This window comes from Ascaphus truei, unplaced genomic scaffold (genome assembly GCF_040206685.1).
Source record: "Ascaphus truei isolate aAscTru1 unplaced genomic scaffold, aAscTru1.hap1 HAP1_SCAFFOLD_2165, whole genome shotgun sequence".
Classification (NCBI taxonomy): Eukaryota; Metazoa; Chordata; class Amphibia; order Anura; family Ascaphidae; genus Ascaphus; species Ascaphus truei.
The window spans coordinates 3619-30034 of NW_027455079.1; the positions used below are offsets into that span (position 1 = coordinate 3619).

General features: G+C 60.9%; 1 long non-coding RNA gene across 1 annotated transcript in view; it reads right to left on the minus strand.

Annotated features, from left to right (window-relative positions):
• Window positions 1–2806: 2806 nt before the first annotated feature.
• LOC142477502 (uncharacterized) overlaps window positions 2807–26416 on the minus strand; it is a 37789-nt gene continuing 14179 nt past the window's right edge. Inside the window, exons 2-3 of the long non-coding RNA XR_012792439.1 lie at window positions 3302–3481; window positions 2807–2880 (exon numbers count right to left, since the gene is read on the minus strand). This is a non-coding gene — a long non-coding RNA (uncharacterized LOC142477502). The remainder of the gene's footprint in view (window positions 2881–3301; window positions 3482–26416) is intronic.

Here is a 26416-nt window from a genome sequence, read left to right on the forward strand (position 1 = left end):
TTCCAGGAGTGCTCTTTATACAATGATACAATGATCCATCTTCTCTTCCATCCATACCCCATTTTATGCAAGATAATATCCTATTCTCACGGACGAAAACTGGATCCCTCAAACAAAACGACAGTACAATAACTATAGTATTTGGGACAACGGCTAAACTTTTAAAGTTTCCAACAACAGAGCTATTGATTAGAGGCGTTTCTCACATTAAGATAGCCTCGGTTGATCACTTTAAAACAATGTTGGTAAACTCCCACCCAATGTTAAATTTGCATATTAAGATTTTGGCATTATAACCTATCCCAAACTGAGTGTATTTAATCTAAATAAATCCAGCCGAAGCCCGTTGGTCAGAAAGTGCATTGCAAAGCAGATGCCAATGGAAATTATAGTCTATGGGAATATAATGTAGTGTACAGAACCCCAAACTCACCTCAGCAAACTGGATTTTATTTACCACCCAATATGCGGTTTTATTCTAGAACTACAACACCCACCATTGTTATATGTTAACTGGACTAGGCTGGCTGTATTTCGAGTCCAGACACGACGTACATTTATCCTGTGTCACTTTCAAATACTTTCTGAGCAGGATCCCCTGTTATCTGAGCAGGCTTCTCACCCCACTGTACCCAGCACTTATCTGCTTACACCCGCCTCCAGAAACCTGCGTATGGTCCCACGGTTCAATTAAAAAAAACGGCCACTCTTACGTCTTACTGCACACCTTATTTCTGGAACAATTTACCAGTCTCTCAAAACTGCCACCTAAATGAAGATCTTTTACGACTATTTCTTAATTTAAACATGTTTGTAACTAATACTTAATGTTGTAATCACAATATTCTGTACTTCCAAACGAGAGGTAACCTTAAATGTATTTTCTTTCCTGGTAAAATATTTAATAAATAAAATATTTGCCTTTGCAGCTACTGCATGACATTGGGCACTATTGCTAAGCCTGCTGTCTACAAGCACTCCTAAATCCTTCTCCATCAAGGAGTCCCCCAATATATCCCCATTTAATTTGTAAGTCACCTGTTCATTCTTGCTTCCCAAATGCATAACCTTACATTTATCTGTATTAAACCTCATCTGTCATTTACCTGCCCACGTTTCTAGTCTCTCCAAGTCCCTCTGGAGAGAAAGACGGGGTTCCCGTACTGAACATGGAAGTCCCACTTTAACCCATCTGAATATGTTCCATTTCCTTATCCTTCAACCAGCAAATATTTCCTCCCAAATAAGCTTTGTACAGTATGTGGCGAAAATGGGGGTAATCAGTGCATTAATAAAGGCAGTGGGTTCGGCTGGTTACACCTATTTCGTATTGGGGATGAAGGGGTTAATTTTATATGCTGTTCCCATGTACTATTTCCCCCTATATGCATTGCTGTCCCCTTTTTGCAGGCTAGTCACTACCTGCAGTGCTGAATAACAGGAGCCGTTCCATTAAGACTGCTAATTTAGGAACGGAGTGAGCCAGCACCCTGATTTTTGGTGTGCAGCCTCAGTGTAACCCCCCAAGAACACACATATTAAAAATATAACTTTGTCATAAGGGAAACATTTATTTTTGATGAAGTGCCTTTCTGTTGCAGTTTTAAAATGTACCGGCAGGATGCTATTTTTTTCTGCCTGCCTTTGTAATGCATTAAGGAACAAATGTTATGCATACATGAGCCCCCGGTTGGGAGATGCTGATGCGTCTAGGGGATGAAAGACCCCCAGATTCTTAAAGTGTCACTTAATCAGGATGTTTCTGAGTAGCAGATCCTGTTACTCATCCTAGATATTTCACACCTTGGGACCAAACTCCAGACATTGCGTCCCCAGAAATGAGTGGCCCCTTTTTACTTAGCAGTGCTACCAAGCTGCTTACTGAGCATGCTCAGAATTACCTGGGCTGGCTGTAGGATTTGCCCATGTGACCTGGCAGGTTCTGATAGGAGGAAGATAATTCCTTGCCAATGGGATGAGGCTAATGTAACACTTCACAGGCCCTTGTCCTTTAAAAGGCCTGTACCCCTCATTCCTAGTTGTTGCTGTTGCTGTTGCTACCTGATTTCTTCAACCGGATAAGATCTAAGTACAGCGGCTACGATTCCAGGACGCAAGGGGTTAAAAACATCGCAACACGGAAACCTGCCCCGCTTCAGGATTTCGTTAGCCATGGGGATCCAGACAGAACCCCAAAGAACCAGACAAGACTTTGCACATTCACAGAAGGATTGGACTGGCTATTTATTTGGCAATTTGCAAAAGGACTACATTTTAAAAGATAATCTTCTGGTGCTTTGCACCTTTCTGGACATTATCCTCTGTTCCTCTACCCGTGAGTGCAATTATTACATTTATTCTGCAGTTGTCGTGTGTTTGCCTATCAAGGGAATAAATCTCAGTTTATTTTGCTCAACCTGTTCTGCTCAATCAGGATCTACGAAATATAAATGTGTTATTAAATGCGTCTCCCGTCACACAGTAACCTCGTGGGACACCGTACCAGAAGCCTTCGCAAAATATGGACAACTGCATGACCCAGACCCTATATGCCTACTGAGCTACTCATAAACCCATTACCCCCCGACACACTGACACCCCCATAGTGTGGCCCTCCTACCTAATAAATCTTGCTCCCCCGATACGCATGCTTTGCCCCCCCCGATACGCATGCTTTGCCTTCCCCCCCGATACGCATGCTTTGCCTTCCCCCCGATACGTATGTTTTGCTCCCCCCACGCATGCTTTGCCCCCCCCCCACGCATGCTTTGCCCTCCCCCGATACGCATGCTTTGCCCTCCCCCTTACGTTATTCGAGGTCTGTTTGATCATTAGCTGCAGCTCCAGCGCCGACTGACGCATCGTCCACTGATCCAGACTCTGCAGCGAAAGAGAGAGAGAGAGAGAGAGGGAAGGAGGCGAAAGCAGAGAGAGAGAGAGAGAGAGAGACAGAGAGAGACGGAGGAGAGTGAAGGAGGAGAAAGAGAGAGAGAGGGAAGGAGGAGAGGGAAGGAGGAAAGAGCAGAGAGAGAGAAGGAGGAGAGAGAGAGAAGGAGGAGAGAGAGAAGAGGAGGAGAAAGAAGAGGAGGAGAGAGAGAGAGAGAGAGAAGGAGAAGAGAGAGAAGAGAGAGAGGGGGCGGCGAGGGAGGGGGCGGCGAGGGAGGGGGCGGCAAGGGGGGGAAGGAGGGAAGGAAGGGGGGGGAAGGAGGGAATGAGGGAGGGAGGGGAATGGGGTGAAGGGGGCGGAAGGGAGGGGGGCGGAAGGGAGGGAAGGGGGGGAAGGGGGAGTGGCTTGCCTCACCTGCAGGATGTGTTTGATGCGCTGTCTCTGCGGGTTCTCCCCCTGCTCAGTGTCACTCAGTCTGTGCGGGTAACAGATCAGCTGCATGAGGCGCTGCGCCTGCGTGCTGCTGAGAACCGGGTCCTGCAGGTCATTGGAGTCCTCACAGAGAGAGCGCACGCAGCGCTCCCCCACCCACTCCTAGAGAGACAGAGAGAGCGCTGATACAGAGCGCACGCAGCGCTCCCCCACCCACTCCTAGAGAGACAGAGAGAGCGCTGATACAGAGCGCACGCAGCCCCCCCCACCCACTCCTAGAGAGACAGAGAGAGCGCTGATACAGAGCGCACGCAGCGCCCCCCCACCCACTCCTAGAGAGACAGAGAGAGCGCTGATACAGAGCGCACGCAGCGCTCCCCCACCCACTCCTAGAGAGACAGAGAGAGAGCGCTGATACAGAGCGCACGCAGCGCCCCCCCACCCACTCCTAGAGAGACAGAGAGAGAGAGCGCTGATACAGAGCGCACGCAGCGCTCCCCCACCCACTCCTAGAGAGACAGAGAGAGAGCGCTGATACAGAGCGCACGCAGCGCTCCAACACCCACTCCTAGAGAGACAGAGAGAGAGCGCTGATACAGAGCGCACGCAGCGCTCCCCCACCCACTCCTAGAGAGACAGAGAGAGCGCTGATACAGAGCGCACGGAGCGCTCCCCCACCCACTCCTAGAGAGACAGAGAGAGCGCTGATACAGAGCGCACGCAGCGCCCCCCCACCCACTCCTAGAGAGACAGAGAGAGCGCTGATACAGAGCGCACGCAGCGCCCCCCCACCCACTCCTAGAGAGACAGAGAGAGCGCTGATACAGAGCGCACGCAGCGCTCCCCCACCCACTCCTAGAGAGACAGAGAGAGAGCGCTAATACAGAGCGCACGCAGCGCCCCCCCACCCACTGCTAGAGAGACAGAGAGAGCGCTGATACAGAGCGCACGCAGCGCTCCCCCACCCACTCCTAGAGACAGAGAGAGAGAGCGCTGATACAGAGCGCACGCAGCGCTCCCCCACCCACTCCTAGAGAGACAGAGAGAGAGCGCTGATACAGAGCGCACGCAGCGCTCCCCCACCCACTCCTAGAGAGACAGAGAGAGCGCTGATACAGAGCGCACGCAGCGCTCCCCCACCCACTCCTAGAGAGACAGAGAGAGAGCGCTGATACAGAGCGCACGCATCGCCCCCCCACCCACTCCTAGAGAGACAGAGAGAGCGCTGATACAGAGCGCACGCAGCGCTACCCCACCCACTCCTAGAGAGACAGAGAGAGAGCGCTGATACAGAGCGCACGCAGCGCTCCCCCACTCACTCCTAGAGAGAGACAGAGAGAGAGCGCTGATACAGAGCGCACGCAGCGCCCCCCCACCCACTCCTAGAGAGACAGAGAGAGAGCGCTGATACAGAGCGCACGCAGCGCTCCCCCACCCACTCCTAGAGAGAGACAGAGAGAGAGCGCTGATACAGAGCGCACGCAGCGCTCCCCCCACCCACTCCTAGAGAGACAGAGAGAGAGCGCTGATACAGAGCGCACGCAGCGCTCCCCCACCCACTCCTAGAGAGACAGAGAGAGAGCGCTGATACAGAGCGCACGCAGCGCCCCCCCACCCACTCCTAGAGAGACAGAGAGAGAGCGCTGATACAGAGCGCACGCAGCGCTCCCCCACCCACTCCTAGAGAGACAGAGAGAGAGAGCGCTGATACAGAGCGCACGCAGCGCTCCCCCACCCACTCCTAGAGAGACAGAGAGAGTGCTGATACAGAGCGCACGCAGCGCTCCCCCACCCACTCCTAGAGAGACAGAGAGAGAGCGCTGATACAGAGCGCACGCAGCGCTGCCCCACCCACTCCTAGAGAGACAGAGAGAGAGCGCTGATACAGAGCGCACGCAGCGCTCCCCCACCCACTCCTAGAGAGACAGAGAGAGTGCTGATACAGAGCGCACGCAGCGCTCCCCCACCCACTCCTAGAGAGACAGAGAGAGAGCGCTGATACAGAGCGCACGCAGCGCTCCAACACCCACTCCTAGAGAGACAGAGAGAGAGCGCTGATACAGAGCGCACGCAGCGCTCCCCCACCCACTCCTAGAGAGACAGAGAGAGCGCTGATACAGAGCGCACGGAGCGCTCCCCCACCCACTCCTAGAGAGACAGAGAGAGCGCTGATACAGAGCGCACGCAGCGCCCCCCCAAACACTCCTAGAGAGACAGAGAGAGCGCTGATACAGAGCGCACGCAGCGCCCCCCCACCCACTCCTAGAGAGACAGAGAGAGCGCTGATACAGAGCGCACGCAGCGCTCCCCCACCCACTCCTAGAGAGACAGAGAGAGAGCGCTAATACAGAGCGCACGCAGCGCCCCCCCACCCACTGCTAGAGAGACAGAGAGAGCGCTGATACAGAGCGCACGCAGCGCTCCCCCACCCACTCCTAGAGACAGAGAGAGAGAGCGCTGATACAGAGCGCACGCAGCGCTCCCCCACCCACTCCTAGAGAGACAGAGAGAGAGCGCTGATACAGAGCGCACGCAGCGCTCCCCCACCCACTCCTAGAGAGACAGAGAGAGCGCTGATACAGAGCGCACGCAGCGCTCCCCCACCCACTCCTAGAGAGACAGAGAGAGAGCGCTGATACAGAGCGCACGCATCGCTCCCCCACCCACTCCTAGAGAGACAGAGAGAGCGCTGATACAGAGCGCACGCAGCGCTACCCCACCCACTCCTAGAGAGACAGAGAGAGAGCGCTGATACAGAGCGCACGCAGCGCTCCCCCACTCACTCCTAGAGAGAGACAGAGAGAGAGCGCTGATACAGAGCGCACGCAGCGCCCCCCCACCCACTCCTAGAGAGACAGAGAGAGAGCGCTGATACAGAGCGCACGCAGCGCTCCCCCACCCACTCCTAGAGAGAGACAGAGAGAGAGCGCTGATACAGAGCGCACGCAGCGCTCCCCCCACCCACTCCTAGAGAGACAGAGAGAGAGCGCTGATACAGAGCGCACGCAGCGCTCCCCCACCCACTCCTAGAGAGACAGAGAGAGAGCGCTGATACAGAGCGCACGCAGCGCCCCCCCACCCACTCCTAGAGAGACAGAGAGAGAGCGCTGATACAGAGCGCACGCAGCGCTCCCCCACCCACTCCTAGAGAGACAGAGAGAGAGAGCGCTGATACAGAGCGCACGCAGCGCTCCCCCACCCACTCCTAGAGAGACAGAGAGAGTGCTGATACAGAGCGCACGCAGCGCTCCCCCACCCACTCCTAGAGAGACAGAGAGAGAGCGCTGATACAGAGCGCACGCAGCGCTCCCCCACGCACTCCTAGAGAGACAGAGAGCGCTGATACAGAGCGCACGCAGCGCTCCCCCACCCACTCCTAGAGAGAGAGAGCGCTGATACAGAGCGCACGCAGCGCTCCCCCACCCACTCCTAGAGAGACAGAGAGAGAGCGCTGATACAGAGCGCACGCAGCGCTCCCCCACCCACTCCTAGAGAGAGAGAGAGAGAGCGCTGATACAGAGCGCACGCAGCGCTCCCCCACCCACTCCTAGAGAGACAGAGAGAGCGCTGATACAGAGCGCACGCAGCGCCCCCCCACCCACTCCTAGAGAGACAGAGAGAGCGCTGATACAGAGCGCACGCAGCGCCCCCCCACCCACTCCTAGAGAGACAGAGAGAGCGCTGATACAGAGCGCACGCAGCGCTCCCCCACCCACTCCTAGAGAGACAGAGAGAGAGCGCTGATACAGAGCGCACGCAGCGCCCCCCCACCCACTCCTAGAGAGACAGAGAGAGAGCGCTGATACAGAGCGCACGCAGCGCCCCCCCACCCACTCCTAGAGAGACAGAGAGAGCGCTGATACAGAGCGCACGCAGCGCTCCCCCACCCACTCCTAGAGAGACAGAGAGAGAGCGCTGATACAGAGCGCACGCATCGCCCCCCCACCCACTCCTAGAGAGACAGAGAGAGCGCTGATACAGAGCGCACGCAGCGCTCCCCCACCCACTCCTAGAGAGACAGAGAGAGAGCGCTGATACAGAGCGCACGCAGCGCTACCCCACCCACTCCTAGAGAGACAGAGAGAGAGCGCTGATACAGAGCGCACGCAGCGCTCCCCCACCCACTCCTAGAGAGAGACAGAGAGAGAGCGCTGATACAGAGCGCACGCAGCGCTCCCCCACCCACTCCTAGAGAGACAGAGAGAGAGCGCTGATACAGAGCGCACGCAGCGCCCCCCCACCCACTCCTAGAGAGACAGAGAGAGCGCTGATACAGAGCGCACGCAGCGCTCCCCCACCCACTCCTAGAGAGAGACAGAGAGAGAGCGCTGATACAGAGCGCACGCAGCGCCCCCCCACCCACTCCTAGAGAGACAGAGAGAGAGCGCTGATACAGAGCGCACGCAGCGCCCCCCCACCCACTCCTAGAGAGACAGAGAGAGCGCTGATACAGAGCGCACGCAGCGCTCCCCCACCCACTCTAGAGAGAGACAGAGAGAGAGCGCTGATACAGAGCGCACGCAGCGCCCCCCACCCACTCCTAGAGAGACAGAGAGAGAGCGCTGATACAGAGCGCACGCAGCGCCCCCCCACCCACTCCTAGAGAGACAGAGAGAGAGCGCTGATACAGAGCGCACGCAGCGCTCCCCCACCCACTCCTAGAGAGAGACAGAGAGAGAGCGCTGATACAGAGCGCACGCAGCGCTCCCCCCACCCACTCCTAGAGAGACAGAGAGAGAGCGCTGATACAGAGCGCACGCAGCGCTCCCCCACCCACTCCTAGAGAGACAGAGAGAGAGCGCTGATACAGAGCGCACGCAGCGCCCCCCCACCCACTCCTAGAGACAGAGAGAGAGCGCTGATACAGAGCGCACGCAGCGCCCCCCCACCCACTCCTAGAGAGAGAGAGCGCTGATACAGAGCGCACGCAGCGCTCCCCCACCCACTCCTAGAGAGACAGAGAGAGAGCGCTGATACAGAGCGCACGCAGCGCTCCCCCACCCACTCCTAGAGAGACAGAGAGAGAGCGCTGATACAGAGCGCACGCAGCGCCCCCCCACCCACTCCTAGAGAGACAGAGAGAGAGCGCTGATACAGAGCGCACGCAGCGCCCCCCCACCCACTCCTAGAGAGACAGAGAGAGAGCGCTGATACAGAGCGCACGCAGCGCTCCCCCACCCACTCCTAGAGAGACAGAGAGAGAGCGCTGATACAGAGCGCACGCAGCGCCCCCCCCACCCACTCCTAGAGAGACAGAGAGAGCGCTGATACAGAGCGCACGCAGCGCCCCCCACCCACTCCTAGAGAGACAGAGAGAGAGCGCTGATACAGAGCGCACGCAGCGCCCCCCCACCCACTCCTAGAGACAGAGAGAGAGAGCTGATACAGAGCGCACGCAGCGCCCCCCCACCCACTCCTAGAGAGACAGAGAGAGAGCGCTGATACAGAGCGCACGCAGCGCTCCCCCACCCACTCCTAGAGAGACAGAGAGAGAGCGCTGATACGGAGCGCACGCAGCGCTCCCCCACCCACTCCTAGAGAGACAGAGAGAGAGCGCTGATACAGAGCGCACGCAGCGCTCCCCCACCCACTCCTAGAGAGACAGAGAGAGAGAGCGCTGATACAGAGCGCACGCAGCGCCCCCCCACCCACTCCTAGAGAGACAGAGAGAGCGCTGATACAGAGCGCTGATACAGAGCGCACGCAGCGCTCCCTCACCAACTCCTAGAGAGACAGAGAGAGCGCTGATACAGAGCGCACGCAGCGCTCCCCCACCCACTCCTAGAGACAGAGAGAGAGCGCTGATACAGAGCGCACGCAGCGCCCCCTCACCCACTCCTAGAGAGACAGAGAGAGAGCGCTGATACAGAGCGCTGATACAGAGCGCACGCAGCGCTCCCCCACCCACTCCTAGAGAGACAGAGAGAGAGCGCTGATACAGAGCGCACGCAGCGCTCCCCCACCCACTCCTAGAGAGACAGAGAGAGAGCGCTGATACAGAGCGCACGCAGCGCTCCCCCACCCACTCCTAGAGAGAGAGAGAGAGAGAGCGCTGATACAGAGCGCACGCAGCGCCCCCCCACCCACTCCTAGAGAGACAGAGAGAGAGCGCTGATACAGAGCGCACGCAGCGCCCCCCCCACCCACTCCTAGAGAGACAGAGAGAGCGCTGATACAGAGCGCACGCAGCGCTCCCCCACCCACTCCTAGAGAGACAGAGAGAGAGCGCTGATACAGAGCACACGCAGCGCCCCCCCACCCACTCCTAGAGAGACAGAGAGAGAGCGCTGATACAGAGCGCACGAAGCGCTCCCCCACCCACTCCTAGAGAGACAGAGAGAGAGCGCTGATACAGAGCGCACGCAGCGCCCCCCCACCCACTCCTAGAGAGACAGAGAGAGAGCGCTGATACAGAGCGCACGAAGCGCTCCCCCACCCACTCCTAGAGAGACAGAGAGAGAGCGCTGATACAGAGCGCACGCAGCGCTCCCCCACCCACTCCTAGAGAGACAGAGAGAGAGCGCTGATACAGAGCGCACGCAGCGCTCCCCCACCCACTCCTAGAGAGAGACAGAGAGAGAGCGCTGATACAGAGCGCACGCAGTGCTCCCCCACCCACTCCTAGAGAGACAGAGAGAGAGCGCTGATACAGAGCGCACGCAGCGCTCCCCCACCCACTCCTAGAGAGACAGAGAGAGAGCGCTGATACAGAGCGCACGCAGCGCTCCCCCACCCAATCCTAGAGAGACAGAGAGAGCGCTGATACAGAGCGCACGCAGCGCTCCCCCACCCACTCCTAGAGAGACAGAGAGAGAGCGCTGATACAGAGCGCACGCAGCGCTCCCCCACCCACTCCTAGAGAGAGACAGAGAGAGAGCGCTGATACAGAGCGCACGCAGCGCTCCCCCACCCACTCCTAGAGAGACAGAGAGAGAGAGCGCTGATACAGAGCGCACGCAGCGCTCCCCCACCCACTCCTAGAGAGACAGAGAGAGAGCGCTGATACAGAGCGCACGCAGCGCTCCCCCACCCACTCCTAGAGAGACAGAGAGAGAGCGCTGATACAGAGCGCATGCAGCGCCCCCCACCCACTCCTAGAGACAGAGAGAGAGCGCTGATACAGAGCGCACGCAGCGCCCCCCACCCACTCCTAGAGAGACAGAGAGAGAGAGCGCTGATACAGAGCGCACGCAGCGCTCCCCCACCCACTCCTAGAGAGACAGAGAGAGCGCTGATACAGAGCGCACGCAGCGCCCCCCCACCCACTCCTAGAGAGACAGAGAGAGAGCGCTGATACAGAGCGCACGCAGCGCCCCCCCACCCACTCCTAGAGACAGAGAGAGAGCGCTGATACAGAGCGCACGCAGCGCTCCCCCACCCACTCCTAGAGAGACAGAGCGCTGATACAGAGCGCACGCAGCGCTCCCCCACCCACTCCTAGAGACAGAGAGAGAGCGCTGATACAGAGCGCACGCAGCGCTCCCCCACCCACTCCTAGAGAGACAGAGAGAGAGCGCTGATACAGAGCGCACGCAGCGCTCCCCCTCCTACTCCTAGAGAGACAGAGAGAGAGCGCTGATACAGAGCGCACGCCGCGCTCCCCCACCCACTCCTAGAGAGACAGAGAGAGCGCTGATACAGAGCGCACGCAGCGCCCCCCCACCCACTCCTAGAGAGACAGAGAGAGCGCTGATACAGAGCGCACGCAGCGCTCCCCCACCCACTCCTAGAGAGACAGAGAGAGAGCGCTGATACAGAGCGCACGCAGCGCTCCCTCACCCACTCCTAGAGAGACAGAGAGAGAGCGCTGATACAGAGCGCACGCAGCGCTCCCCCACCCACTCCTAGAGAGACAGAGAGAGAGCGCTGATACAGAGCGCACGCAGCGCTCCCTCACCCACTCCTAGAGAGACAGAGAGAGAGAGCGCTGATACAGAGCTCACGCAGCGCCCCCCCACCCACTCCTAGAGACAGAAAGAGAGCGCTGATACAGAGCGCACGCAGCGCTCCCCCACCCACTCCTAGAGAGAGAGAGAGAGCGCTGATACAGAGCGCACGCAGCGCCCACCCACCCACTCCTAGAGAGACAGAGAGAGCGCTGATACAGAGCGCACGCAGCGCCCCCCCACCCACTCCTAGAGAGACAGAGAGAGCGCTGATACAGAGCGCACGCAGCGCCCCCCCACCCACTCCTAGAGACAGAGAGAGAGCGCTGATACAGAGCGCACGCAGCGCTCCCCCACCCACTCCTAGAGAGACAGAGAGAGCGCTGATACAGAGCGCACGCAGCGCTCCCCCACCCACTCCTAGAGAGAGAGAGAGAGCGCTGATACAGAGCGCACGCAGCGCCCCCCCACCCACTCCTAGAGAGACAGAGAGAGAGCGCTGATACAGAGCGCACGCAGCGCTCCCCCACCCACTCCTAGAGAGACAGAGAGAGCGCTGATACAGAGCGCACGCAGCGCTCCCCCACCCACTCCTAGAGAGACAGAGAGAGCGCTGATACAGAGCGCACGCAGCGCCCCCCCACCCACTCCTAGAGAGACAGAGAGAGCGCTGATACAGAGCGCACGCAGCGCCCCCCCACCCACTCCTAGAGAGACAGAGAGAGAGCGCTGATACAGAGCGCACGCAGCGCCCCCCCACCCACTCCTAGAGAGACAGAGAGAGCGCTGATACAGAGCGCACGCAGCGCCCCCCCACCCACTCCTAGAGAGACAGAGAGAGAGCGCTGATACAGAGCGCACGCAGCGCCCCCCCACCCACTCCTAGAGAGACAGAGAGAGCGCTGATACAGAGCGCACGCAGCGCTCCCCCACCCACTCCTAGAGACAGAGAGAGCGCTGATACAGAGCGCACGCAGCGCTCCCCCACCCACTCCTAGAGAGACAGAGAGAGCGCTGATACAGAGCGCACGCAGCGCTCCCCCACCCACTCCTAGAGAGACAGAGAGAGCGCTGATACAGAGCTCACGCAGCGCCCCCCCACCCACTCCTAGAGAGACAGAGAGAGAGCGCTGATACAGAGCGCACGCAGCGCTCCCCCACCCACTCCTAGAGAGACAGAGAGAGCGCTGATACAGAGCGCACGCAGCGCTCCCCCACCCACTCCTAGAGAGACAGAGAGAGCGCTGATACAGAGCGCACGCAGCGCCCCCCCACCCACTCCTAGAGAGACAGAGAGAGAGCGCTGATACAGAGCGCACGCAGCGCTCCCCCACCCACTCCTAGAGAGACAGAGAGAGAGAGCGCTGAGACAGAGCGCACGCAGCGCTCCCCCACCCACTCCTAGAGAGACAGAGAGAGAGCGCTGATACAGAGCGCACGCAGCGCCCCCCCCACCCACTCCTAGAGAGACAGAGAGAGCGCTGATACAGAGCGCACGCAGCGCCCCCCACCCACTCCTAGAGAGAGACAGAGCGCGCTGATACAGAGCGCACGCAGCGCCCCCCCACCCACTCCTAGAGACAGAGAGAGAGAGCTGATACAGAGCGCACGCAGCGCCCCCCCACCCACTCCTAGAGAGACAGAGAGAGAGCGCTGATACAGAGCGCACGCAGCGCTCCCCCACCCACTCCTAGAGAGACAGAGAGAGAGCGCTGATACGGAGCGCACGCAGCGCTCCCCCACCCACTCCTAGAGAGACAGAGAGAGCGCTGATACAGAGCGCACGCAGCGCTCCCCCACCCACTGCTAGAGAGACAGAGAGAGAGAGCGCTGATACAGAGCGCACGCAGTGCTCCCCCACCCACTCCTAGAGAGACAGAGAGAGAGAGGGCTGATACAGAGCGCACGCAGCGCCCCCCCACCCACTCCTAGAGAGACAGAGAGAGAGCGCTGATACAGAGCGCACGCAGCGCTCCCTCACCCACTCCTAGAGAGACAGAGAGAGCGCTGATACAGAGCGCACGCAGCGCTCCCCCACCCACTCCTAGAGACAGAGAGAGAGCGCTGATACAGAGCGCACGCAGCGCCCCCTCACCCACTCCTAGAGAGACAGAGAGAGAGCGCTGATACAGAGCGCACGCAGCGCTCCCCCACCCACTCCTAGAGAGACAGAGAGAGAGCGCTGATACAGAGCGCACGCAGCGCTCCCCCACCCACTCCTAGAGAGACAGAGAGAGAGCGCTGATACAGAGCGCACGCAGCGCTCCCCCACCCACTGCTAGAGACAGAGAGAGAGCGCTGATACAGAGCGCACGCAGCGCTCCCCCACCCACTCCTAGAGAGACAGAGAGAGAGCGCTGATACAGAGCACACGCAGCGCCCCCCCACCCACTCCTAGAGAGACAGAGAGAGAGCGCTGATACAGAGCGCACGCAGCGCCCCCCCACCCACTCCTAGAGACAGAGAGAGAGAGCTGATACAGAGCGCACGCAGCGCCCCCCCACCCACTCCTAGAGAGACAGAGAGAGAGCGCTGATACAGAGCGCACGCAGCGCTCCCCCACCCACTCCTAGAGAGACAGAGAGAGAGCGCTGATACAGAGCACACGCAGCGCCCCCCCACCCACTCCTAGAGAGACAGAGAGAGAGCGCTGATACAGAGCGCACGCAGCGCCCCCCCACCCACTCCTAGAGACAGAGAGAGAGAGCTGATACAGAGCGCACGCAGCGCCCCCCCACCCACTCCTAGAGAGACAGAGAGAGAGCGCTGATACAGAGCGCACGCAGCGCTCCCCCACCCACTCCTAGAGAGACAGAGAGAGAGCGCTGATACGGAGCGCACGCAGCGCTCCCCCACCCACTCCTAGAGAGACAGAGAGAGAGCGCTGATACAGAGCGCACGCAGCGCTCCCCCACCCACTCCTAGAGAGACAGAGAGAGAGCGCTGATACAGAGCGCACGCAGCGCTCCCCCACCCACTCCTAGAGACAGAGAGAGAGCGCTGATACAGAGCGCACGCAGCGCTCCCCCACCCACTCCTAGAGAGACAGAGAGAGAGCGCTGATACAGAGCGCACGCAGCGCTCCCCCACCCACTCCTAGAGAGACAGAGAGAGAGCGCTGATACAGAGCGCACGCAGCGCTCCCCCACCCACTCCTAGAGAGACAGAGAGAGAGCGCTGATACAGAGCGCACGCAGCGCTCCCCCACCCACTCCTAGAGAGACAGAGAGAGAGAGCGCTGATACAGAGCGCACGCAGTGCTCCCCCACCCACTCCTAGAGAGACAGAGAGAGAGAGGGCTGATACAGAGCGCACGCAGCGCCCCCCCACCCACTCCTAGAGAGACAGAGAGAGAGCGCTGATACAGAGCGCACGCAGCGCTCCCTCACCCACTCCTAGAGAGACAGAGAGAGCGCTGATACAGAGCGCACGCAGCGCTCCCCCACCCACTCCTAGAGACAGAGAGAGAGCGCTGATACAGAGCGCACGCAGCGCCCCCTCACCCACTCCTAGAGAGACAGAGAGAGAGCGCTGATACAGAGCGCACGCAGCGCTCCCCCACCCACTCCTAGAGAGACAGAGAGAGAGCGCTGATACAGAGCGCACGCAGCGCTCCCCCACCCACTCCTAGAGAGACAGAGAGAGAGCGCTGATACAGAGCGCACGCAGCGCTCCCCCACCCACTCCTAGAGACAGAGAGAGAGCGCTGATACAGAGCGCACGCAGCGCTCCCCCACCCACTCCTAGAGAGACAGAGAGAGAGCGCTGATACAGAGCGCACGCAGCGCTCCCCCACCCACTCCTAGAGAGACAGAGAGAGCGCTGATACAGAGCGCACGCAGCGCCCCCCCCACCCACTCCTAGAGAGACAGAGAGAGAGCGCTGATACAGAGCACACGCAGCGCTCCCCCACCCACTCCTAGAGAGAGACAGAGAGAGAGCGCTGATACAGAGCGCACGCAGTGCTCCCCCACCCACTCCTAGAGAGACAGAGAGAGAGCGCTGATACAGAGCGCACGCAGCGCTCCCCCACCCACTCCTAGAGAGACAGAGAGAGAGAGCGCTGATACAGAGCGCACGCAGCGCTCCCTCACCCACTCCTAAAGAGACAGAGAGAGAGAGCGCTGATACAGAGCACACGCAGCGCTCCCCCACCCACTCCTAGAGAGACAGAGAGAGCGCTGATACAGAGCGCACGCAGCGCTCCCTCACCCACTCCTAGAGAGAGACAGAGAGAGAGCGCTGATACAGAGCGCACGCAGCGCCCCCCCACCCACTCCTAGAGAGACAGAGAGAGAGCGCTGATACAGAGCGCACGCAGCGCTCCCCCACCCACTCCTAGAGAGACAGAGAGAGAGAGGGCTGATACAGAGCGCACGCAGCGCCCCCCCACCCACTCCTAGAGAGACAGAGAGAGAGCGCTGATACAGAGCGCACGCAGCGCTCCCCCACCCACTCCTAGAGAGACAGAGAGAGCGCTGATACAGAGCGCACGCAGCGCTCCCCCACCCACTCCTAGAGAGACAGAGAGAGAGCGCTGATACAGAGCGCACGCAGCGCTCCCCCACCCACTCCTAGAGAGACAGAGAGAGAGCGCTGATACAGAGCGCACGCAGCGCTCCCCCACCCACTCCTAGAGAGAGACAGAGAGAGAGCGCTGATACAGAGCGCACGCAGCGCTCCCCCACCCACTCCTAGAGAGAGACAGAGAGAGAGCGCTGATACAGAGCGCACGCAGTGCTCCCCCACCCACTCCTAGAGAGACAGAGAGAGAGCGCTGATACAGAGCGCACGCAGCGCTCCCCCACCCACTCCTAGAGAGACAGAGAGAGAGCGCTGATACAGAGCGCACGCAGCGCTCCCCCACCCAATCCTAGAGAGACAGAGAGAGCGCTGATACAGAGCGCACGCAGCGCTCCCCCACCCACTCCTAGAGAGACAGAGAGAGAGCGCTGATACAGAGCGCACGCAGCGCTCCCCCACCCACTCCTAGAGAGAGACAGAGAGAGAGCGCTGATACAGAGCGCACGCAGCGCCCCCCCACCCACTCCTAGAGAGACAGAGAGAGAGCGCTGATACAGAGCGCACGCAGCGCTCCCCCACCCACTCCTAGAGAGACAGAGAGAGAGCGCTGATACAGAGCGCACGCAGCGCTCCCCCACCCACTCCTAGAGAGACAGAGAGAGAGCGCTGAAACAGAGCGCATGCAGCGCCCCCCACCCACTCCTAGAGACAGAGAGAGAGCGCTGATACAGAGCGCACGCAGCGCCCCCCACCCACTCCTAGAGAGACAGAGAGAGAGAGCGCTGATACAGAGCGCACGCAGCGCTCCCCCACCCACTCCTAGAGAGACAGAGAGAGCGCTGATACAGAGCGCACGCAGCGCCCCCCCACCCACTCCTAGAGAGACAGAGACAGAGCGCTGATACAGAGCGCACGCAGCGCCCCCCCACCCACTCCTAGAGACAGAGAGAGAGCGCTGATACAGAGCGCACGCAGCGCTCCCCCACCCACTCCTAGAGAGACAGAGCGCTGATACAGAGCGCACGCAGCGCTCCCCCACCCACTCCTAGAGAGACAGAGAGAGAGCGCTGATACAGAGCGCACGCAGCGCTCCCCCACCCACTCCTAGAGAGACAGAGAGAGTGCTGATACAGAGCGCACGCAGCGCTCCCCCACCCACTCCTAGAGAGACAGAGAGCGCTGATACAGAGCGCACGCAGCGCTCCCCCACCCACTCCTAGAGAGAGAGAGAGAGAGCGCTGATACAGAGCGCACGCAGCGCCCCCCCACCCACTCCTAGAGAGACAGAGAGAGAGAGCTGATACAGAGCGCACGCAGCGCCCCCCCACCCACTCCTAGAGAGAGAGAGAGAGCGCTGATACAGAGCGCACGCAGCGCTCCCCCACCCACTCCTAGAGAGACAGAGAGAGCGCTGATACAGAGCGCACGCAGCGCTCCCCCACCCACTCCTAGAGAGAGAGAGAGCGCTGATACAGAGCGCACGCAGCGCTCCCCCACCCACTCCTAGAGAGACAGAGAGAGCGCTGATACAGAGCGCACGCAGCGCCCCCCCACCCACTCCTAGAGAGACAGAGAGAGCGCTGATACAGAGCGCACGCAGCGCCCCCCCACCCACTCCTAGAGAGACAGAGAGAGCGCTGATACAGAGCGCACGCAGCGCTCCCCCACCCACTCCTAGAGAGACAGAGAGAGAGCGCTGATACAGAGCGCACGCAGCGCCCCCCCACCCACTCCTAGAGACAGAGAGAGAGAGCGCTGATACAGAGCGCACGCAGCGCTCCCCCACCCACTCCTAGAGAGACAGAGAGAGAGCGCTGATACAGAGCGCACGCAGCGCTCCCCCACCCACTCCTAGAGAGACAGAGAGAGCGCTGATACAGAGCGCACGCAGCGCCCCCCCACCCACTCCTAGAGAGACAGAGAGAGCGCTGATACAGAGCGCACGCAGCGCCCCCCCCACCCACTCCTAGAGAGACAGAGAGAGCGCTGATACAGAGTGCACGCAGCGCTCCCCCACCCACTGCTAGAGAGACAGAGAGAGCGCTGATACAGAGCGCACGCAGCGCTCCCCCCACCCACTCCTAGAGACAGAGAGAGCGCTGATACAGAGCGCACGCAGCGCTACCCCACCCACTCCTAGAGAGACAGAGAGAGAGCGCTGATACAGAGCGCACGCAGCGCTCCCCCACCACTCCTAGAGAGAGACAGAGAGAGAGCGCTGATACAGAGCGCACGCAGCGCCCCCCCACCCACTCCTAGAGAGACAGAGAGAGAGCGCTGATACAGAGCGCACGCAGCGCCCCCCCACCCACTCCTAGAGAGAGACAGAGAGAGAGCGCTGATACAGAGCGCACGCAGCGCTCCCCCCACCCACTCCTAGAGAGACAGAGAGAGAGCGCTGATACAGAGCGCACGCAGCGCTCCCCCACCCACTCCTAGAGAGAGACAGAGAGAGAGCGCTGATACAGAGCGCACGCAGCGCTCCCCCACCCACTCCTAGAGAGACAGAGAGAGAGCGCTGATACAGAGCGCACGCAGCGCTCCCCCACCCACTCCTAGAGAGACAGAGAGAGAGCGCTGATACAGAGCGCACGCAGCGCCCCCCCACCCACTCCTAGAGACAGAGAGAGAGCGCTGATACAGAGCGCACGCAGCGCTCCCCCACCCACTCCTAGAGAGAGAGAGAGAGAGCGCTGATACAGAGCGCACGCAGCGCCCCCCACCCACTCCTAGAGAGACAGAGAGAGAGCGCTGATACAGAGCGCACGCAGCGCTCCCCCACCCACTCCTAGAGAGACAGAGAGAGAGCGCTGATACAGAGCGCACGCAGCGCTCCCCCACCCACTCCTAGAGACAGAGAGAGAGCGCTGATACAGAGCGCACGCAGCGCTCCCCCACCCACTCCTAGAGAGACAGAGAGAGAGCGCTGATACAGAGCGCACGCAGCGCTCCCCCACCCACTCCTAGAGACAGAGAGAGAGCGCTGATACAGAGCGCACGCAGCGCTCCCCCACCCACTCCTAGAGAGAGAGAGAGAGCGCTGATACAGAGCGCACGCAGCGCTCCCCCACCCACTCCTAGAGAGACAGAGAGAGAGCGCTGATACAGAGCGCACGCAGCGCCCCCCCACCCACTCCTAGAGAGACAGAGAGAGAGCGCTGATACAGAGCGCACGCAGCGCCCCCCCACCCACTCCTAGAGAGACAGAGAGAGCGCTGATACAGAGCGCACGCAGCGCCCCCCCACCCACTCCTAGAGAGACAGAGAGAGAGCGCTGATACAGAGCGCACGCATCGCCCCCCCACCCACTCCTAGAGAGACAGAGAGAGAGCGCTGATACAGAGCGCACGCAGCGCCCCCCCACCCACTCCTAGAGAGACAGAGAGAGAGCGCTGATACAGAGCGCACGCAGCGCTCCCCCACCCACTCCTAGAGAGACAGAGAGAGAGCGCTGATACAGAGCGCACGCAGCGCTCCCCCACCCACTCCTAGAGAGACAGAGAGAGAGCGCTGATACAGAGCGCACGCAGCGCTCCCCCACCCACTCCTAGAGAGACAGAGAGAGAGAGCGCTGATACAGAGCGCACGCAGTGCTCCCCCACCCACTCCTAGAGAGACAGAGAGAGAGAGGGCTGATACAGAGCGCACGCAGCGCCCCCCACCCACTCCTAGAGAGACAGAGAGAGAGCGCTGATACAGAGCGCACGCAGCGCTCCCTCACCCACTCCTAGAGAGACAGAGAGAGCGCTGATACAGAGCGCACGCAGCGCTCCCCCACCCACTCCTAGAGACAGAGAGAGAGCGCTGAAACAGAGCGCACGCAGCGCTCCCCCACCCACTCCTAGAGACAGAGAGAGAGAGCTGATACAGAGCGCACGCAGCGCTCCCCCACCCACTCCTAGAGAGACAGAGAGAGAGCGCTGATACAGAGCGCACGCAGCGCTCCCCCACCCACTCCTAGAGAGACAGAGAGAGAGCGCTGATACAGAGCGTACGCAGCGCTCCCCCACCCACTCCTAGAGACAGAGAGAGAGCGCTGATACAGAGCGCACGCAGCGCTCCCCCACCCACTCCTAGAGAGACAGAGAGAGAGCGCTGATACAGAGCACACGCAGCGCCCCCCACCCACTCCTAGAGAGACAGAGAGAGAGCGCTGATACAGTGCGCACGCAGCGCTCCCCACCCACTCCTAGAGAGACAGAGAGAGAGAGGGCTGATACAGAGCGCACGCAGCGCCCCCCCACCCACTCCTAGAGAGACAGAGAGAGAGCGCTGATACAGAGCGCACGCAGCGCTCCCCCACCCACTCCTAGAGAGACAGAGAGAGAGCGCTGATACAGAGCGCACGCAGCGCTCCCCCACCCACTCCTAGAGAGACAGAGAGAGAGCGCTGATACAGAGCGCACGCAGCGCTCCCCCCACCCACTCCTAGAGAGACAGAGAGAGAGCGCTGATACAGAGCGCACGCAGCGCCCCCCACCCACTCCTAGAGAGACAGAGAGAGCGCTGATACAGAGCGCACGCAGCGCTCCCCCACCCACTCCTAGAGACAGAGAGAGAGCGCTGATACAGAGCGCACGCAGCGCTCCCCCACCCACTCCTAGAGAGAGACAGAGAGAGAGCGCTGATACAGAGCGCACGCAGTGCCCCCCCACCCACTCCTAGAGAGACAGAGAGAGAGCGCTGATACAGAGCGCACGCAGCGCTCCCCCACCCACTCCTAGAGAGACAGAGAGCGCTGATACAGAGCGCACGCAGCGCTCCCCCACCCAATCCTAGAGAGACAGAGAGAGCGCTGATACAGAGCGCACGCAGCGCTCCCCCACCCACTCCTAGAGAGACAGAGAGAGCGCTGATACAGAGCGCACGCAGCGCTCCCCCACCCACTCCTAGAGAGAGACAGAGAGAGAGCGCTGATACAGAGCGCACGCAGCGCTCCCCCACCCACTCCTAGAGAGACAGAGAGAGAGCGCTGATACAGAGCGCACGCAGCGCTCCCCACCCACTCCTAGAGAGACAGAGAGAGAGCGCTGATACAGAGCGCACGCAGCGCTCCCCCACCCACTCCTAGAGAGACAGAGAGAGAGCGCTGATACAGAGCGCACGCAGCGCCCCCCACCCACTCCTAGAGACAGAGAGAGAGCGCTGATACAGAGCGCACGCAGCGCCCCCCACCCACTCCTAGAGAGACAGAGAGAGAGAGCGCTGATACAGAGCGCACGCAGCGCTCCCCCACCCACTCCTAGAGACAGAGAGAGCGCTGATACAGAGCGCACGCAGCGCTCCCCCACCCACTCTAGAGAGACAGAGAGAGCGCTGATACAGAGCGCACGCAGCGCTCCCCCACCCACTCCTAGAGAGACAGAGAGAGAGCGCTGATACAGAGCGCACGCAGCGCCCCCCCACCCACTCCTAGAGAGACAGAGAGAGAGCGCTGATACAGAGCGCACGCAGCGCTCCCCCACCCACTCCTAGAGACAGAGAGAGCGCTGATACAGAGCGCACGCAGCGCTCCCCCACCCACTCCTAGAGAGACAGAGAGAGCGCTGATACAGAGCGCACGCAGCGCCCCCCCACCCACTCCTAGAGAGACAGAGAGAGAGCGCTGATACAGAGCGCACGCAGCGCCCCCCCACCCACTCCTAGAGAGACAGAGAGAGAGCGCTGATACAGAGCGCACGCAGCGCCCCCCACCCACTCCTAGAGAGACAGAGAGAGAGCGCTGATACAGAGCGCACGCAGCGCTCCCCCACCCACTCCTAGAGAGACAGAGAGAGAGCGCTGATACAGAGCGCACGCAGCGCTCCCCCACCCACTCCTAGAGAGACAGAGAGAGAGAGCGCTGATACAGAGCGCACGCAGCGCTCCCCCACCCACTCCTAGAGAGACAGAGAGAGAGCGCTGATACAGAGCGCACGCAGCGCTCCCCCACCCACTCCTAGAGAGACAGAGAGAGAGCGCTGATACAGAGCGCACGCAGCGCTCCCCCACCTACTCCTAGAGAGACAGAGAGAGAGCGCTGATACAGAGCGCACGCCGCGCTCCCCCACCCACTCCTAGAGAGACAGAGAGAGCGCTGATACAGAGCGCACGCAGCGCTCCCCCACCCACTCCTAGAGAGACAGAGAGAGCGCTGATACAGAGCGCACGCAGCGCTCCCCCACCCACTCCTAGAGAGACAGAGAGAGAGCGCTGATAAAGAGCGCACGCAGCGCTCCCTCACCCACTCCTAGAGAGACAGAGAGAGAGCGCTGATACAGAGCGCACGCAGCGCTCCCCCACCCACTCCTAGAGAGACAGAGAGAGAGCGCTGATACAGAGCGCACGCAGCGCTCCCTCACCCACTCCTAGAGAGACAGAGAGAGAGAGCGCTGATACAGAGCACACGCAGCGCTCCCCCACCCACTCCTAGAGACAGAGAGAGAGCGCTGATACAGAGCGCACGCAGCGCTCCCCCACCCACTCCTAGAGAGAGAGAGAGCGCTGATACAGAGCGCACGCAGCGCCCCCCCACCCACTCCTAGAGAGAGAGCGCTGATACAGAGCGCACGCAGCGCTCCCCCACCCACTCCTAGAGAGACAGAGAGAGCGCTGATACAGAGCGCACGCAGCGCCCCCCCCACCCACTCCTAGAGAGACAGAGAGAGCGCTGATACAGAGCGCACGCAGCGCTCCCCACCCACTCCTAGAGACAGAGAGAGAGCGCTGATACAGAGCGCACGCAGCGCTCCCCCACCCACTCCTAGAGAGAGAGAGCGCTGATACAGAGCGCACGCAGCGCCCACCCACCCACTCCTAGAGAGACAGAGAGAGCGCTGATACAGAGCGCACGCAGCGCCCCCCACCCACTCCTAGAGAGACAGAGAGAGCGCTGATACAGAGCGCACGCAGCGCTCCCCCACCCACTCCTAGAGAGACAGAGAGAGAGCGCTGATACAGAGCGCACGCAGCGCCCCCCCACCCACTCCTAGAGAGACAGAGAGAGCGCTGATACAGAGCGCACGCAGCGCCCCCCCACCCACTCCTAGAGAGACAGAGAGAGAGCGCTGATACAGAGCGCACGCAGCGCTCCCCCACCCACTCCTAGAGAGACAGAGAGAGAGCGCTGATACAGAGCGCACGCAGCGCTCCCCCACCCACTCCTAGAGAGACAGAGAGAGAGCGCTGATACAGAGCGCACGCAGCGCTCCCCCACCCACTCCTAGAGAGACAGAGAGAGCGCTGATACAGAGCGCACGCAGCGCTCCCCCACCCACTCCTAGAGAGACAGAGAGAGCGCTGATACAGAGCGCACGCAGCGCTCCCCCACCCACTCCTAGAGAGACAGAGAGAGAGCGCTGATACAGAGCGCACGCAGCGCTCCCCCACCCACTCCTAGAGAGACAGAGAGAGAGAGCGCTGATACAGAGCGCACGCAGCGCTCCCTCACCCACTCCTAGAGAGACAGAGAGAGAGCGCTGATACAGAGCGCACGCAGCGCCCCCCCACCCACTCCGAGAGACAGAGAGAGAGCGCTGATACAGAGCGCACGCAGCGCTCCCCCACCCACTCCTAGAGAGACAGAGAGAGAGCGCTGATACAGAGCGCACGCAGCCGCTCCCCCACCCACTCCTAGAGACAGAGAGAGAGCGCTGATACAGAGCGCACGCAGCGCTCCCCCACCCACTCCTAGAGAGACAGAGAGAGCGCTGATACAGAGCGCACGCAGCGCCCCCCCACCCACTCCTAGAGAGACAGAGAGAGCGCTGATACAGAGCGCACGCAGCGCTCCCCCACCCACTCCTAGAGAGACAGAGAGAGAGCGCTGATACAGAGCGCACGCAGCGCCCCCCCACCCACTCCTAGAGAGACAGAGAGAGAGCGCTGATACAGAGCGCACGCAGCGCCCCCCACCCACTCCTAGAGAGACAGAGAGAGCGCTGATACAGAGCGCACGCAGCGCTCCCCCCACCCACTCCTAGAGAGACAGAGAGAGAGCGCTGATACAGAGCGCACGCAGCGCTCCCCCACCCACTCCTAGAGAGACAGAGAGAGAGCGCTGATACAGAGCGCACGCAGCGCTCCCCCACCCACTCCTAGAGACAGAGAGAGAGAGCGCTGATACAGAGCGCACGCAGCGCTCCCCCACCCACTCCTAGAGAGACAGAGAGAGAGCGCTGATACAGAGCGCACGCAGCGCTCCCCCCACCCACTCCTAGAGAGACAGAGAGAGCGCTGATACAGAGCGCACGCAGCGCTCCCCCACCCACTCCTAGAGACAGAGAGAGAGAGAGCGCTGATACAGAGCGCACGCAGCGCTCCCCCACCCACTCCTAGAGAGACAGAGAGAGAGCGCTGATACAGAGCGCACGCAGCGCTCCCTCACCCACTCCTAGAGAGACAGAGAGAGAGCGCTGATACAGAGCGCACGCAGCGCTCCCCCACCCACTCCTAGAGAGACAGAGAGAGAGAGCGCTGATACAGAGCGCACGCAGCGCTCCCCCACCCACTCCTAGAGAGACAGAGAGAGCGCTGATACAGAGCGCACGCAGCGCTCCCCCACCCACTCCTAGAGAGACAGAGAGAGAGCGCTGATACAGAGCGCACGCAGCGCTCCCCACCCACTCCTAGAGAGACAGAGAGAGCGCTGATACAGAGCGCACGCAGCGCTCCCCCACCCACTCCTAGAGAGACAGAGAGAGAGCGCTGATACAGAGCGCACGCAGCGCCCCCCCACCCACTCCTAGAGAGACAGAGAGAGAGCGCTGATACAGAGCGCACGCAGCGCTCCCCCACCCACTCCTAGAGAGACAGAGAGAGCGCTGATACAGAGCGCACGCAGCGCTCCCCCACCCACTCCTAGAGACAGAGAGAGAGCGCTGATACAGAGCGCACGCAGCGCTCCCCCACCCACTCCTAGAGAGACAGAGAGAGAGCGCTGATACAGAGCGCACGCAGCGCTCCCCCACCCACTCCTAGAGAGACAGAGAGAGCGCTGATACAGAGCGCACGCAGCGCCCCCCCACCCACTCCTAGAGAGACAGAGAGAGAGCGCTGATACAGAGCGCACGCAGCGCTCCCCCACCCACTCCTAGAGAGACAGAGAGAGCGCTGATACAGAGCGCACGCAGCGCTCCCCCACCCACTCCTAGAGACAGAGAGAGAGAGCGCTGATACAGAGCGCACGCAGCGCCCCCCCACCCACTCCTAGAGAGACAGAGAGAGCGCTGATACAGAGCGCACGCAGCGCTCCCCCCACCCACTCCTAGAGAGACAGAGAGAGAGCGCTGATACAGAGCGCACGCAGCGCTCCCCCACCCACTCCTAGAGAGACAGAGAGAGAGCGCTGATACAGAGCGCACGCAGCGCTCCCCCACCCACTCCTAGAGAGACAGAGAGAGCGCTGATACAGAGCGCACGCAGCGCCCCCCCACCCACTCCTAGAGAGACAGAGAGAGAGCGCTGATACAGAGCGCACGCAGGCCCCCCCACCCACTCCTAGAGAGACAGAGAGAGAGCGCTGATACAGAGCGCACGCAGCGCTCCCCCACCCACTCCTAGAGAGACAGAGAGAGAGCGCTGATACAGAGCGCACGCAGCGCCCCCCCACCCACTCCTAGAGAGACAGAGAGAGCGCTGATACAGAGCGCACGCAGCGCTCCCCCACCCACTCCTAGAGAGACAGAGAGAGAGCGCTGATACAGAGCGCACGCAGCGCTCCCCCACCCACTCCTAGAGAGACAGAGAGAGAGCGCTGATACAGAGCGCACGCAGCGCCCCCCCACCCACTCCGAGAGAGACAGAGAGAGAGCGCTGATACAGAGCGCACGCAGCGCCCCCCCACCCACTCCTAGAGAGACAGAGAGAGAGCGCTGATACAGAGCGCACGCAGCGCCCCCCCACCCACTCCTAGAGAGACAGCGCTGATACAGAGCGCACGCAGCGCTCCCCCACCCACTCCTAGAGAGACAGAGAGAGAGCGCTGATACAGAGCGCACGCAGCGCTCCCCCACCCACTCCTAGAGAGACAGAGAGAGAGCGCTGATACAGAGCGCACGCAGCGCTCCCCCACCCACTCCTAGAGAGACAGAGAGAGAGCGCTGATACAGAGCGCACGCAGCGCTCCCCCACCCACTCCTAGAGAGACAGAGAGAGAGCGCTGATACAGAGCGCACGCAGCGCTCCCCCACCCACTCCTAGAGAGACAGAGAGAGAGCGCTGATACAGAGCGCACGCAGCGCCCCCCCACCCACTCCTAGAGAGACAGAGAGAGAGCGCTGATACAGAGCGCACGCAGCGCTCCCCCACCCACTCCTAGAGAGACAGAGAGAGAGCGCTGATACAGAGCGCACGCAGCGCCCCCCCACCCACTCCTAGAGAGACAGAGAGAGCGCTGATACAGAGCGCACGCAGCGCTCCCCCACCCACTCCTAGAGAGACAGAGAGAGCGCTGATACAGAGCGCACGCAGCGCTCCCCCACCCACTCCTAGAGAGACAGAGAGAGAGCGCTGATACAGAGCGCACGCAGCGCCCCCCCACCCACTCCTAGAGACAGAGAGAGAGCGCTGATACAGAGCGCACGCAGCGCTCCCCCACCCACTCCTAGAGAGACAGAGAGAGAGCGCTGATACAGAGCGCACGCAGCGCCCCCCCACCCACTCCGAGAGAGACAGAGAGAGAGCGCTGATACAGAGCGCACGCAGCGCC